The 17,494-nt window shown below is 36.4% G+C and overlaps 1 protein-coding gene across 2 annotated transcripts in view; it reads left to right on the forward strand.

Moving 5' to 3' along the window:
• The window catches only part of LOC138714672 (ankyrin repeat domain-containing protein 50), a 771,534-nt gene that overhangs the window by 519,956 nt on the left and 234,084 nt on the right, over positions 1-17,494 (forward strand). For both annotated transcript variants that reach the window (XR_011336058.1, XM_069846733.1), the window contains exon 4: positions 9,496-9,534. The gene's annotated coding sequence lies outside the window, so the exon portion shown is untranslated. The remainder of the gene's footprint in view (positions 1-9,495; positions 9,535-17,494) is intronic.

Here is a 17,494-nt window from a genome sequence, read left to right on the forward strand (position 1 = left end):
GAAAGTATATAAAGATTAGAAGAATAAAGTACTCTAATACAATAAAATATTAATTGACTTACTATTTATAAAACAGTTACAGGCCTATTACCGGTTGTTCTTTATGGTTGTGAAACTTGGACTCTCACTTTGAGACAGGAACATAAGTTAAGGGTGTTTGAGAATAAGGTGCTTAGGAAAATATTTGGGGCTAAGAGGGATGAAGTTACAGGAGAATGGAGAAAGTTACACAACGCAGAACTGCACGCATTATATTCTTCACCTGACATAATTAGGAACATTAAATCCAGACGTTTGAGATGGGCAGGGGATGTAGCACGTATGGGCGAATCCAGAAATGCATATAGGGTGTTAGTTGGGAGGCCGGATGGAAAAAGACCTTTAGGGAGGCCGAGACGTAGATGGGAAGATAATATTAAAATGGATTTGAGGGAGGTGGGATTTGATGATAGAGACTGGATTAATCTTGCTCAGGATAGGGACCGATGGCGGGCTTATCTGAGGGCGGCAATGAACCTCCTGGTTCCTTAAAAGCTAGTAAGTAAGTAAGTATTAATTGACTTACTAAAATTCTACTTCACTAATGTTAGCTTCACCAAAATGTTTGAACGGAGCCGCTATTTTCATTCGACTATCTATGCGGGAAAAAATGACGATCGCAAGGCATGTGTCATAGTACCGTAAAGAATTTGCGGTTTCAAATGGTTGCAAACAAAGAAACAAATGCTTGGGAAGTGATAAAAACAAGCAAATGCTCGGGAAGTGATGGAAACATGCATACTATGGAAGTGATAAAAACAAGCAAATGCTAGGGAAATGATAGAAACAAGCATGCTAGGAAAGTGATACAATTATAGCGATATATAGCATGATTGGTTGAAACACGTCCTTTCTTACCGTTTTATTTGTCAAAAGTAGTATGACGTAGTAAAACTGTAATAGTCATAATAATTAGCGTGAGGTGATCGTTTACTTCCTTTGTGAAAGAATCCATACTTACTTTTAACCTTGCCATGAAAGTTCATCTCTCTCGTATTCCCGTCTTCCCAGCGAATCCATGCTATGGACTTCTACGTCCCATAAAAATTAATCTCTCTGGTATCTCTTTTGTTTATTTCTCTCTATATTTACTTTTACGGTCCCATAAAAATTAATTTCTTTCCCATCCCTGTACGTCCTTCTCTTGCAAAGGGATCCATGCTATAGTGAGGATCACGTCTAATTTGGCTATCTCTTCAGTATTGCCAACTAATATCAGATATCACCAAAGAGGGTAAAATCACAATGCTACGTACTGAAATAATAATAATAATAATAATAATAATAATAATAATAATAATAATAATAATAATAATAATAATAATAATATAGTGTTAACAATAACAATGTCTTGCTTACTTACCACATCTCATCTTTATGTTGCGAGGTATTTCCTGAATGGTTCAATAATTTATTTATGAAATAGTATATTTTCCTCCTGGACTTCTCGCATATTATGTTGGTAATTAGGATTAGTATGATCTAATATTATAATTTATTTTGTCAGGCAACATGAAATTTATTCCTTTCACTAAAGAGTTTACGATTCATGAGACCTAACCTAAAAATGTATTTACTTACTTGCATTTTCATCAGTTTGCTTTACTGTAAACCGAAATCATTGCTGCCAACATAACAGTTAGAAAATAACTGCCAGTTGTAGTATTTGTCAGTACCCGAAATTCGAAACAAAGTTGGTGAAAGAAAATTCAACCTGAGAGCTAGAAAATTACTATAATCCACTAGCATATGTAGTAATAGGGGAAAAATGGTTAGGTTTCACCCTTAGGGTATTAAGTAACCTGATCCAGACTATAATATATAGTGATATCGTCCCTTAAAAGTTTATCTCTCTCGAATCCCTGTTTTGTTCCCTCTCAGTGAATCCATTCTGTGGACTGAAATCCATAATATTTTATCTTCTGCGATGGGTTTGAACCCGTAACTCTCGTATCCAGTGTTATATGCTGTAACAGAAATGTGCCAGTGTTGAGTGGACATGTACAATGTTACAGATGCACCCATTGTCTGTAAGCAATATTGCACGAGCCATGTGTCTCACGGAATACCTTTTGAGGCCGCCATAACGTGTATGAAATATGTGCAATATGTTTTGTACAGTTTACTCTAAGAGCAGATAAGGTGGGAGTCTATGGCAGATGGTCTAGAAATTCTCATTTCACTTCAGTGAGCGAGAACGGCAGTTGTTTCACGTGACGTAAGCTGCCTCCTCCTCCCTCTTACCTACCCCAGTCATCGTGGTGGCTTTCCAAAGTTTTTTTTTAAGGAAACACGCCTGCTGTCTAGGCAAACCTTCGCTCCTGTTCTAACTCAGGGAGGCCTAACCATGTAGGTGCAAGCAATCCAGCTCACGTGTTACAACAGAACGACCACATGCCTTGTGACAAATAGCAGAGGCTGCGAAACAAATGACGGCGCTGGCAGCGCAGGCAGCTTAAGGAAGCTCTGATTCAGGGAGCCGTTAAGTAATGAGAGAATAATTGAGGTTCGTTCGCTCCTCTATAGTGTTTTGTTCTCATTATTATTATTATTATTATTATTATTATTATTATTATTATTATTATTATCTAGGTCAGAAAGCATGGGTAGACATAACGGCTCGGATAGAGAAGCCAGCGTACTATGATAGGAATGATCATGATTTTAAAATCAAATGTAGGAAACAGAAAACGGATGTAGGTAAATTCTCATTCTTAAATAGAACTATAAATGATTGGAATGACCTACCTGCAGCGGTCTTTGAGGGCTGTCCTTCCTTAAGGAGATTCAAGAATAACTTAAAAAGTTGTGTATGAAGTGTAAATTAAAATTAAGGTGACATTTATTTTTTAAGGTGACATGTATTTATTTAGCCTGACGAGTTATTACCTTGATTTGAATTGTAAATTATTTAGAAATAGCGAGTAAGAGGGTCTTAGACTAGAAATGTTTAGCTTAAATGTAGTTCTGTTTTATAAGTTTGCATAAGGGTGTAATTATTTGTCTTATTTGAACTGTTGTATCAGTGAAGCGAGGTGAGTCAGTGAAGTTATGGTTTTACAGTGCAGTGAATAATTCCGATCAGTGATTATTTATAGTGTCAATGAAATGTATTCTATAGTGTCAATGAAATGTGTTCTATAGTGTCAGTGAAATGTGTTCTAAAGTTTCAGTGAAATGTGTCATAGTGGCACTACAGTGAGTGAGATGAGAGTAAAGTGAAAGATTATTATCAGTACCAATGTGAAACTTATGTATGACCTATGCATATGTAGGTTGTAATGAAAAATTTGGTTCATTTATAAATTAGGTTATTTTGTGTATTATTATTAATTGTAATGATTGTGTATAATTGTATTGTGTATTGTTTATATTGTATATACCACTGTCACCGGGTGCTTGCCCACTTGCAGTGTAAATAAATACATACATTATTTTTATTATTATACTAACTCGACATTTAGCATGTAATTGTGTAGCCTACCATGATGTTTAGTGCCAACATCCCAATTAATAAATTAAATAATCTACATTTTAGGGAATTTCTAGAAAAGTACATAGAAAATTAGTGGGTTTTCAGTGATGAGCGACATACAGTATCCTAATGAAACATGAAAAAATATCAGGCAGTTGGCTTATCTTATACTATATCATGCACCAATAACGTCATGTGCTACTGAAAAAAAATTCTTGCAATATAAAATCATTTCAAGTAACATCCGCATATGTTCAAGTTCCGTAACTTACGAATGTGCGTTTTATTCATTGCAGAGATCACGACGAAAATGAATACCACGGCTCAAGCACGTGTTATAATGAGGGTCACATAAGAACAGTTCCTAAACAGCAAATATTGCCGTCTTGTCAGTGTTGCCAGCTGTTACGAGATATCACACGATCCTACGGACTAAATGACTTATTTACTTACCGTACTTTATGTTGGAAGGTTATTCTAAATAATCCAGTAATTTTTAACATATTTTTCATAGGCAAACTATACGGATAAAGGGACCACATGTCAAGCATTTTGTCTGGCAATACGAATTTCATTGGTTTGATTAAACATTTGACTCACGGGACCTAACCTAAAAACGTGTTTTGTTTGACCACATGAAATTATTAGTACTAACTCCGAAAACTTACCTGACTATAGTCTTGAATTGTAACCACAACGCAACACATAAAATAACTATTATGTATTAATATTAATACTGCTATTAATTAATAATTAGTATGTTCAAATTTCACTAGCTCAGAAATCTAGTACAATTTTAATTTCATGGCACACCAATACTAACTAAAATATTGTCGATATTTGTCTCAGCTGCCAACATACTAGTTACAAAATCACTGCCATGTGTAGTATTTGTCAGTATCGAAATTCGAAACGAAGTTGGCAAAAGAAAATTCAACCTGCAAACTTGAAAATCACCACAATCCACTAGCATATGTAGTAATGGGGGAAAATGGGTAGGTTTCACCCTTAGGGTTTGAAGTAAGCTGACCCGGAGTATACTATGGTCCGTCCCAGGAATCTGTAGAATAACTTCACGCATATGGGGGCGGAGTCTATCTGTGCCGGAGTATATTGCGGGCAGCATCAGCTCGAGGCCGCTAACAGGTAAGATGCTCGTGGTAGAAGGTAGAGTAGAGTTCAGATAGACATGATCCAATCCCTGCAAGCGATTGCTAGTTTCGCTCAACCAACTCCTCCCCCCAGAACGATCATTGGCCCTAGCCCTTCCACATACCACTCGCGCAGAGATCTTGTTTCGTCTTTCTACTCTACGGATTCGTGGGACGGATTATAGTATAGCTTCAGAATGTCGGGAGTTGACTGTACTTCACGAACACGCAGCGACGACCTGTTTGTTTATATCGTTATCCTTGCATTACCTATGTTCGGCGTACTATATACTCAATGTGTCTTTAACTTCAGTCTTTAGGTAGCTGGAATACGGAGCCTACAAATTACTCTAGTTACTTCTAAAATATCAGGAAGCCAAGTGAGTGTTGGGTGGCTGTCGCACAGGAAGTGTGTGTGGGCTATTCCATATGAAATCGATCAGTAAAAAACCTCGCATTTTTTATACTCTAAATTTTTACCTGTTTATACAAGGTGCTGAGGAGAGTGCATTTTCAAAAATATACTATCGAAAGTCAAACGGTTTTCGTATTGTTGAGCGACAAATTTAGTGCATTTTCAAAAATATACTATCGAAAGTCAAACGGTTTTCGTATTGTTGAGCGACAAATTTAGCGTATTTTATAAAAACAAGCCTCTTTCAGCGCTCAGAACTCTGGAACCATTTACTGCAGAACATTGAACGGGAGCTCATTTTGAAGCTGACATTTCGTAGGTTATGTTAAGAAGTAATCCTTATTTTTATTGTACACAGAGAGACAGATAATCTGATTTCACTTACTTTTACGCTTTTTGCCAATTTGTAAAACTGTAAAAAAATATTGAGAAAAAAACCTTGCATTATTAACAGGGAATCGGCATTGTTTGCTTAGTGGTATGGCAATAAGTTTCGAGGGTATTAAATAGATTATTTTCACACGCCTGGACTTCAACGACGCAGTACCGCACGCACTGGCCGAGAGCTGAAGATAAGCGAGCGTTGGGCGTCATTTTACTCCTGTGTTTATGAAAACCTGTGTTAAAGCTAGCCCAGCCATGACTGCTTGACGACACATCATGTGTTTATGTCTCTTGGCCTTGCTTATCACGGTTAGCTCCCGCCTCACAGTCAGCTGGTTACTTCACGCGCGTACTACTGTTTTCTTTATGCTCGACCATGCCGAATTGTAGTAATTATACACCTGGTAGCAGACCTTTAATGCATGTCATTAAAGTACACCTACTCATTAAAGGTCAGGTCTTTCAGCCAATGACGACTCAGGTAACAACTGTTCAGCCAATGACAGGTCAGCTTTCTACCGTTATAAAACCGCAAGTATCGATTATTCTCGGATATGCAATCGAAAGAGAATTAGCGAAAAGTCACGGAGGCTGGAAATCCAATACTGTCGCAGAAGGTTATATTCTGTTACTATAATAATTAGCGTTAATTGTAAATAATATTCAAATAAATTCAATTTGTCATCTCGTTTTTCAATGTCTAATTTAATTTCAATGTTATCTCTGTAGGTTCTTATGGCCTAGCAAGGTCAATGTGAACATCTGTTCCTAGGAAAAAATCAATACTTTCGCGTCTGCGCACCACAACATACGGGACATTGGTCAAGGTCAGATACAAGGAAAATTAATAATATCAAGTTAGAAATATGGTCGAGCATAAAAAGTCGTATGAAACTCGCCTATAATGGTAATTAAGAAGCTCGTATGAAAATTATGAAACTCGCTTCTTAATTACCTTCATTATAGGCATAATGTTGCATAATGTACTATTATTTGATATTTTCAGTACTTTCTTATCAACATACCATCAGTAAAAAAATATGTGTTTATTTCTACTTTCAATGCGGAATCTAACTATATATTTTTAAAATATTTTTTCCTTGGCAAAGGCGTCTTAATGAGGAAAAATCTAAATTTCTCCATTTCCATAAAAAGTAAGAAAATCTGTTTATATGTCAATATAAACTTTAATTTCTCAGCATCAAAATAAACCATGATTTTGATCATTGGGTGAAAGGGTTTCGGAGCTACAACAGTTTTAAGTTGCTAATTTTATGAAAATACGATAAATTTAAATATTTTTAATTTAAACATTATGAAGTTCTTATGCCTCAAACTTTGCAGAAAGCATTGTATCACAGTTCTCTACATACAAAAAAAGTTTCATTATATTTAAAAATTGTAAGGTCAATTTTCTCTATATTTCGGTCGATTTGAGATGGAATAGATTGATAATGAAGTGATTCGTCCAGTATCGTAAAAGAAGGGAAGCCAACTGTAAATTCTTCAGGATTTCAGACTCTTACGACATACTTCGTTCAGTAGACTTTAACTGGAGGTCGAGCTCAAAACTTTTTAATGTGAGTTTCATATTGTTGGAATATAAAAGACGGAAAGTTACTAATTTTGGTGGTTTTAGCAGTGTATAAATATTGTAATAGGCCTACTGCAGAAGATACAAAATCAGAAATGTTAAATAAGACCAATATGAGTCCCCCTGAGTTGTAAATGTAAAGTTCTGAACACAAAGTTTGTACAGTCTTGAGGGAACTAATTAAATCCTTGTGGCCTACATCAAACAATGAGATGAAACAAAAGAAAAGCTTTAATCGAAAAATAACAGTTCGAGCATAAAGAAGCGGAGAACTGTTTAAGAAATATTGTGCAGAAAATCACAGTGAAGATGGCAATGGATAGTTAATAGTGAACGATGGGCTCGTGTCTACCGTTCTTGCCTCTGCACCAAGGTACGCGGGTTCGAGCTTGCCCGAAGAAGTGGAGCCCTTGACTCTATATAATAGATTACCCGTGTGTGAAAGCTTTGTTCATGAACAGTTAATAAAGGGAAAATTATGTTAGGCCGTCATTACTCTGATCTCAAAGATTTAATAAACATAACGATTATGGAGAACTCTGTTGGAAAGGAGTGGAAACATGTCACTTCATAATCTCTCTGGTTAGCAGGTTGTGTGATGACCCTGCAGTCTTAGGCCTACTAGTATAGCCCGTGTATTCTTAGTTTATAGCCTAAGTAAGAAACCTAAGCATTTTTCCCGTATTACTACATACATATGTTAGTAGAATATAGTGATTTTCTAATATTATTGTCAAGTTAAATTTTCTTTTACCAACTATGTTTCGAATTTAGATACTGACAAATACAACTTGCAGCTATTTTGTAACTATAATTTTGACAGCATCGTTCCCCCCCCCCCCCCAAAGCTGAAACGTTCGTAAAGCGAAAGTTACTAGCTACAGAGGTGTGAAAATTATTAGAATAATCTTAATTTTAAAGGTTTTTTAATAGTTCCTTCACAAATATTAATTGAATTGATGAATATTGGTATATATTACTATACTGATGTAGGACATATTTACTACTAACAATGCTGGAAAGCATTGTTGTACATTGGTATTTTTCTTATTTTACAATTGTTATGGGAATTCAGAAATTATTATATTATGTTGGCGGAATTGGAAACATAAAAAATTATATGCACAAAACAGATGTATACGTTCATTTGAACCTTCACAACAATGTAAACGCAAAGAACAATTTGTTTAAAGCATTTCTTAATTAATTTTTGATGTTTCCAATTCCGCCAACATAATATAATAATTTCTGAATTCCCATAACAATTGTAAAATAAGAAAAATACCAATGTACAACAATGCTTTCCGGCATTGTTAGTAGTAAATATATCCTACATCAGTATAGTAATATTATATACCAATATTCATCAATTCAATGAATATTTGTGAAGGAACTATTAAAAAACCTTTAAAATTAAGATTATTCTAATAATTTTCACACCTCTGTAGTGTTATTTGAATTTTGAACGTAATATCAATTGCTAGCCACCGGCGTAGCTCAGTCGGTTAAGGCGCTTGCCTGCCGGTATGAAATTGCGCTCGGGCGCGGGTTCGATCCCCGCTTGGACTGATTACCCGGTTGGGTTTTTCCGAGGTTTTCTCCAACTGTGAGATGAATGCCAGACAATTTATGGCGAATCCTCGGCTTCATCTCGCCAAATACCATCTCGCTATCACCATTCTCATTGACGCTAAATAACCTAGTAGTTGATATAACGTCGTTAAATATCTAAAAAAAAATCAATTGCATTGTACTGACAATTTTAGAAGAAAATCGCTGTTTGAAATTGATGTCTGGTGCACCTTGGTATATGTGCAACAAGGACTTGCATGACGACCTCTGTATCCCTGAGGTGATGGAGGTCCTAATACAAAGCTACATCAGACTGTATAACTCTTTCCTAAACCACATGAATCCTTTACTTCGAGTAATTGTCACTAATCCATCGCAAGATCCAGCCCATATAAGACTAAAAAGAAAACGGTATAGTGATATGAGGCTATGGAGTTCTTTAGGAATGCCAGTGGGTAATACCCATGTACAAGTGTCAAGTTATTTCCTTCTTCTTCTTTTTTCTATTCCAGTTAATCACAACTATAATGTACTTATTTCTATACATCTGGTAAGAGTTGACAACTACTGTGGAAAGATGACTAATAGCTTTTAGGAACTCATCTTACGTGAATTTTACTATACGATGTTCACAAAATGGAAATTGGTGAGAATAAATCCGGGAGCAGAGGAGAAGCGCAAATTGACTTTAGTGAAGTACGGGGCATTGAAAATCAGTGCACCGCCTTGAACGGAGTCGCTAGTTCGACAAGAGGCCCCAATTATTTTCACTACAGTAGGCTGAATTATTCTAGTTTTATGTAGTTGTGTACTCTATTATCAATAGACGTTCGTGTGAATTAATTGGACGTTTTTTCTTTCGCAGGTTTCGCCGCCCGTGATTGGAGGAGCATTGTTGCCTGGCGTAAGTACATAGTCTACTTTGTCATTATTGTCGAATGTCAATTTAACAGACCCGCGATTTACGCAGCTCTGACCTAGTCGTATATAGTTGTGCAAATGGCTATTCATGGCTTTAAAAGCTTCACGCCTGCATTCAGTGAAGATTAAAGGGTTCTGTTATTTACCGTGGGAGGGATGGTTGTGAACTTTCCAACTAAATACTAAGGGATCCTGCGTCATGTGCAAATATATCTATCCGTTCTGAAAGGGAATTTTAAAATGTTACGTTTATTCGGAACGAATTTCTGTATATTTAAAGGTCAAAAATAAAATTATTTCAATCATTTACTATTATAATACATTGCTGTCTTAAATTGGCTGGGCATATAGGGAATTCAATCAATGGCTTTCCCAAAACACGCTGGGAAATGTTTCATATAAAACAGTTTTTGTGCGAGATCGTGCGTATTTGCTTGTTTCCCGCACAGAACCAATACGCGGTAAGTGTGAAATACCACATTCAGTATTCCATCGTAACACACATAACAATTTCCCTCTTCTTACCGCTTAACCGCGACATTCATTTTACTGCTTTAGGCTTTTAACATATGATTTTTAGAGACGTTTAACATAGTGATAATTATAAATTGGAAACTTACCACTGCAATTTCACCTAAATTGCACTGTTAATTATTGTTTTTAAATATTTGCAAAAATGAAGTAAAGTCTACTACTCCACGAGACTTATTGCATTCCTGATACAAGTAACATTAAGGAAGCCGTGAAAAAATCAACAAGATTCCAGATGCCGATGTTATTACTGCAATATGTTATATAAATAATATTGTTAAATATTGAAATGAAAAATAAATCATTACATAACCTTACCGTTTGTTTTAAGTTCGCATTTATAGACTGGGGGAAAAAAAAGACAGACGTATATCACAGCCTGCTGGAGTATAGTAAACACAGAAAACATTTTATAGCAACAATGTAGAAGAAAGATATTTTAGTTTTCCGCAGTTGCCGTCATTAAACAGGAACCAACATGGAGATTTCATTGCAGCTAATTAGAAATTCGTGTTTCAGGTATGTAATAAACGATCTTCGCACAAAATAATGTACGATACATGAGCGGTATGTTTGTTTTCATGTTCTCGGAAATTAAAAAAGCTCAACTACGTTTCGCTTTTTCAATCTTTTCCTCGAACATGAAAACGTCAACATACCGCTCTTGTAACGTATATTACTATTATCTCGAAAGGGAAGGAAAAAACGAGCAAAATTGTATTGAACTTTGTTTGTATTATCTCAAAGAGTAATTAATCCCCTGAAATTAATATTACTTACGGTTCATCGTATATATATATATATATATATATATATATATATATATATATATATATATGAATCAGGGATTGCAGAAATAGCACATGTCACTATTTGTGGCGAAATGAGTTTATTGGAGTTTCATGAATTGTTGATATAGGGCTATCATTCCATCCAGAAACCACATGTCAGTAAAGTCGTCTCACATTTAGTGACCTATGAAATCCTGGAAGCTCGCAAAAACAACTCATGTCAAAGACACGTGCCGACACATTCTTTCCGATTCCAGACGGCAGACATCTACGACACAAAGACACAAAAATTGATCCCATTAAATGACAAATGTCTCAATTCTAGTGGGGAATATGTTGAAAAATAACTCAACAATTGCTTATATTGCAATTAAACTTCCCATGAAATTTTGTTCTCTTTCTGTAAACGACCTCAGGAAAACTTATTTTTAACGGCCCTCGTAATTGCCTCGAGTGGCCAGAATTTATGTAAGCACTTCTTTTGACATTATTAAAGTGATGTAAGAGAAAAGATTAATTTTTTATCTGCCCCCATGAGAATGTTTGTAAGTACAAAGGAGAATATCATATTTACCTTCTTCAATAGAATATCCACACAAATCGTGCTAATCCAAAGAGAGAAGCTTGACGATATACGCAAACTAATGCGTTACATACAACATGAATATCAAGAATTGTACAATAATATTCTTCAGTGGCCTATTGTATAAAAGTAAGTTTATTTATATGCTGAACTTATGTATTAAGTACACAGTATGCCTATGCATTTGTTATAACCCTAATCTGACAAATAAACTTTAGTTGAACTGAAATTATTATACTACAATTTTGATTCCTTGCACAAACAGCACATGTCAAGCGAATATATATTGATTTATTTCATTAACAATTCATTATATTCCAATCAATTTGTATAAAACGACATCTACTAGGCTTTTGTCTGAAGAAGTCAGTATTATAACCAATGATGTGGTCTACCATCAGTAATACCGTTTCTTTTTTTTTGTGTCTACTGAAAAATGTAGTTTGTGCGAGATCGTGCGTATTTGCTTCGTTTCCGCACAATACCAATCCGAGGAAAGTCTAAAATTCCACATTCAGTATTCCCAACCTAACACACACAACAATTTTCCTCTTCTTACCACTTAAGTGACATATTGATTTTACTGCTTTAGGCTTTTAACATATCATTTTTAGAGACGTTCAATATAGTAATAATTATAAATTGGAAACTTACCACTGCAATTTCACCTAAATTGCACTGTTAATTATTGTTTTTAAATATTTGCAAAAATTAAGTAAAGTCTACTACTCCACTAAAGTTACTGCATTCGTGATGCAAGTAACATTAAGGAAGCTGTGAAAAAATCAACAAGATTCCAGATGCCGATGTTATTACTGCAATATGTTATATAAATAATATTGTTAAAATTTTAAAATGAAAAATAAATCATTACATAACCTTACCGTTTGTTTTAAGTTCGCATTTATGGACTGGGGGAGGGGGGAAGACAGACGTATATCACGGCCTGCTGGAGTATAGTAAACACAGAAAATATTTTAAAGCAACAATGTTGAAGATAGATATTTTTGTTTTGCAAATTTGCCGTCATGGAACAGAAACCAAGATGGAGATTTCATTGCAACTAATTAGAAATTCCTCTTTCAGGTATGTAATAAACGATCTTCGCACAAAATAATGTACGATACACGAGCAATATGTTTGTTTCAATTCTCGGAAATTAAAAAAGCTCAACTACGTTTCGCTTTTTCAAAGTTTTCCTCGGACATGAAAACTTCAACATACCGCTCTTGTAACGCATATTACTATTTCATGACATGTGCTGCTTCTGTAATCCCAGATTCATATATATATATATATATATATATATATATATATATATATATATATAATATTAGAACGCTGTTTCGATATGTTTGTGTGCGATCGTGAGATCAATGTCTGGAGTTTGATGATGGCACCTAATGATGGTGGTCACTGGTGATATTAATTGTGATGTTCACAAATCTGCTGACGATGATTATAATGATTAATGCAGTTCTGTTGACGGCGACTCCAGCTTGGTATTACATAAACTGTTGCTTATTTTGTCAGATAGTGTATTCTTTTAATCTGAAGACAGACCGATCTGCGGTAGGTGTTATCCTCAAGCTGTTGCCAGTTTTGTCAGGGGAAGCCCATAACTCACCACACGCGAAGAGCTGGAAGGCGCGTGAGCAAGCAGTGGCATTGTTGTGCCTCCTGATTTATGTGCCATGTGTGTTGCTTATTTTATGACGATTTTCTGATCATAAATTCCTGCATCCTTCATGCTGTACAGTTCCAATCTACACCTGTATGAACGATATCTCAGCTTGGAGAACTTTGTGCACTCATTAAATTATGATGAATGCTTGCTCTACAGTCTTTTAAATATGTAATGTTAAAATAAGTGTACTATTAATATTATTAGTGCTACGTCTTTACTTGAATGTTCATTATTATTTACTATTTACCTCCCGAAGTTTCAAAATTAAGCCGGCAAAAATAGTTATTTATGATACAAGTTCCTATAGATTCTGTTTTTGGCACGAGTGTCAAGTTTGCGAAACGAGGGTCACAAGAATAACTTTACAAATGTGTATCATACAATGTTTTCTCTACGATAGCACAGATTTACATTAAATATTTCAATTTGGTGAGGTTATAAGATCACGATTTCAAGGCCGTCTAAACTCAGAACCATTAAGAAATAAGGAGCCATGGAATTACTTACTTACTTACTTACAAAAGGCTTTTAAGGAACCCGGATGTTCAGTGCCGCCCTCACATAACACCCCATCATTGATCTCTATCCTGAGCAAGATTAATCCAGTCTCTACCATCATATCCCACCTCCCTCAAATCCATTTTAATATTATCTTCCCATCTACGTCTCGGCCTCCCGAAAGGTCTTTTTCCCGCCGGCCTCCCAACTAACACTCTATATGCATTTCTGGATTCGCCCATACGTGCTACATGCGCTGCCCATCTCAAACGTCTGGATTTTATGTTCCTAATTATGTCAGGTGAAGAATACAATGCGTGCAGTTCTGTGTTGTGTAACTTTCTCCATTCTCCTGTAACTTCATCCCTCTTAGCCCCAAATATTTTCCTAAGAACCTTATTCTCAAACATCCTTAATCTCTGTTCCTCTCTCAAAGTGAGAGTCCAAGCTTCACAACCATACAGAACAACCGGTAATATAACTGTTTTATAAATTCTAACTTTCAGATTTTTTGACAGCAGACTAGAAGACAAAAGCTTCTCAACCGAATAATAACAGGCATTTCCCATATTTATTCTGCGTTTAATTCCCTCCCGATTGTCATTTATATTTGTTACTGTTGCTCCAAGATATTTGAATTTTTCCACCTCTTCGAAGGATAAATCTCCAATTTTTATAGTTCCATTTCGTACAATATTCTGGTCACGAGACATAATCATATGCTTAGTCTTTTCGGGATTTACTTCCAACCCTATCGCTTCACTTGCTTTAACTAGAATTTCCGCGTTTTCCGTAATCGTTTGTGGATTTTCTCCTAACATCTTTTGCTACTAATGTTACCCCTCCTGTTCTATAAAGACTAGTTACGTTCCATGTACCAAATCTTATAACCCTTTTCCTTTGCTGTGGTCGTGCCGGAGAATCAGTCCCATTCCGAGGCTTATTGTTAGGTTTCGTAACAAGATGTTTTTTACGGTGATGGGTTGTTAGCCCTTCGCCCAACCCCCAAGCTGGAGGACCACTCTCATCTTATGTTCGCTCATAAGCCATTAACATATTGTTTTTACTTTGTGCTCTTTACAAACAATACTGCAGAACTAAAGCAGAACACACCGCCATGACACAACAGTGCACGATGTTATTCGTCTGCTAATTCCCGCCCTATACAAGAACCAATCAGATTCATTGATGGCGGCTGATGGAGATTGCCACCACCTCTGCAAGCTGATGGCACCGGTGCGACACCGGTGGAGCATCGGTGACTCCATCGGTGAAATTCGGAACACCGTGATGCCATCAGATTGCTCAGCGCTGAGATTCGGAGTATGCTGAACTCCTCGAATCCCCGCGTACTATTTGCCATTTCTCCTGCGGAGCCAGTTTGTATACGCACTGTATTTACGTCATAAAAATCGAGGTAATGCATTAATTTCTTACTGAATTAAGTTTGTACATTGAATATTGCATTTTCTTTGGGAGTGCGTGAAATGAATAGCAATGCCTAAAGTCATTACTTACTTTTATTAGTCACTGTGTTTTAAATGCTCACTTTAAGCACTGATAACATTGGACAAAATGCAATGTACTATCGTAGAAAAGTCATATTATTTCAAATTTTCTAATATGAGTCGTTCAGAAGAGAAGTGGTGTAAGTCAAAAATGGGTAATGAGGGTTAAAGTAAACATTCTGTGAAATACAGCGCAAAGTAGCAATTAATATTCAGTTTATTTAAACTATTAGTAGTCAGTAGATAGCAAGAAGAACATATTAATTGCTACTTTGTACTGTATTTTAGAGAATTTTTACTTTAAACCTCATCACCGGTACCCAATTTTGACTTACACCACTTTTGCTGTGAACGGCTCATATCATAGCCTATTTCATAGTTTGATATTCTCTTTTTCATATTTAGACAAACATTTATTCATATTTTTACTCGCTGTAGCAATGAAAGTCGTAAAACATGTCATTCTCATAACACCGTTTTTTCATCGTGACACCGTGTATTTGATTTGCAAATCTCGACATAATCAACGTCCCCGGTCTCGTGGTGAGAACTCCACGTGCCGGCCGACTCGAATGTGTATTGTTTGCAGTGGTCACATCTGGAGAAATCTGGGCGGTTTAATTTGCGGAGGTTAATTGCGCCGGTGTTCCCATGGCGACGGGGTATGATCTGTGTGAAGGCGAGTGTCCCGCTTCCGACTGTTGCATTTCCAATTTCGAGCCCCTAGATTGCTCCCGGCGGCCGTAATTGACTTAGAGTTGGGCGCAACAAGATGGAAGTCGCGTCTACACCAGCGGCCACCGCAGGACAACTTTGAACTGCACGTGACCGGGTTGTTCAACTACTACCAATATGGCTTAGCCTACGTCTTCACATCCGTTTTCATTTCAGAAAAATGAGATATCATCATCATCATCATCATCGTCGTCGTTATAGATCGTCATAATATGAAGAGAATTTTATCAAAATTTGAAATTTATTTTGGCAAAAAGAAGACTTGAAGTAAATAAGGGTCTAAGGGCCATTTTCGTGAAAAATTGTGTTTTTACTAGAACAATAATTTATGTACAGGACATATCAAAAGTCCGGTAACACTTTTAATATTTTATTACACAAAAACTACTAATGATAGCACTTTCAAACACACATCAGCTTAAAGTCAAACTCTCAAAGTTATTCAGCCGCTTAATTTTCAGCGACGAAGCGACATTCCATTCGAGTGGGAAACTGTCGTGTTTGGGGTACACAGAAATCCCACAGAATCATTGAACATGAGCGTGATTCACCAAAGGTGAATGTTTTCTGCGCGTTGTCACAACGAAAACTGTACGGACCTTTCTTCTTCATTGAGGCTACTGTGACTGGACATTCATATCTGGACATGTTGGAGCAATGGTTGGTGCCTCAACTTTAGACAAGATCTCGATGACGATTTCATCTTTCAGCAAGATGGGGCTCCGCCACATTTCCACAATGCAGTTCGTGCTTACCTGAATACGGAGATGTCTGATCGTTGGATAGGACGTGCTGGAGTAAGGGACAGATGTTTCATGACATGGCCACCAAGGTCATCCGATATGACTGCATTGACTTTTTTTCTATGGGGTGGTACCTAAAGGACCGTGTGTTTGTACCGCCTTTGCTACGTGATTTAGAAGAACTAAAAACCAGAATTCGAGAAGCTGCCGCCACGGTCACAGAGGATATGTTGAAAAGGGTATGGGAAGAATTTGATTATCGTTTGGACACCTGCCGAGTCACTCGTGGTTCACACATTGAATCTCTGTAAGATGTAAACAGAACTTTGAGAGTTTGACTTTAAACTGACGTGTGTTTGAAAGTGCTATCATTAGTAGTTTTTGTGTAATAAAATATTAGAAGTGTTACCGGACTTTTGATATGCCCTGTATTTAGTAGAGACCGGCAAATCAGACAAGACTCACGCCCGTAACTGCTTGCCGTCAGGCTAGGGTTCCGGTGATGCTACAAAGCAAGTTAACTTTTAAGACTGAACCCATTCAGCCCGGGTATTATAGGTTCAGTCCAGGCGGGACCCAAGAAAGCTTGCCTATTTGCTCGTATTGTAAGATAGAGTGACTTGCATTCACGGAAGCCAGTCTGCGCTGGTTAAGATGAAACAGTACTAGTTTGAAAGCTAAGTTCGTTGGCTATTTAGTCACTTAAAAAAATCTTGATTTTATGGTCCAACACGGCAGAAAATTCTTGATTAAAGAAATGTAGTTTTACAATTTATTGCACTACAGAATTTCATAAAATAATAAGATAAATTTTATACATTTCATTTTTCTGCAAAGTGTATATCGCTCAAGAAATAACGGCAGATA

This window comes from Periplaneta americana, chromosome 15 (assembly GCF_040183065.1).
Source record: "Periplaneta americana isolate PAMFEO1 chromosome 15, P.americana_PAMFEO1_priV1, whole genome shotgun sequence".
Taxonomy (NCBI): Eukaryota; Metazoa; Arthropoda; class Insecta; order Blattodea; family Blattidae; genus Periplaneta; species Periplaneta americana.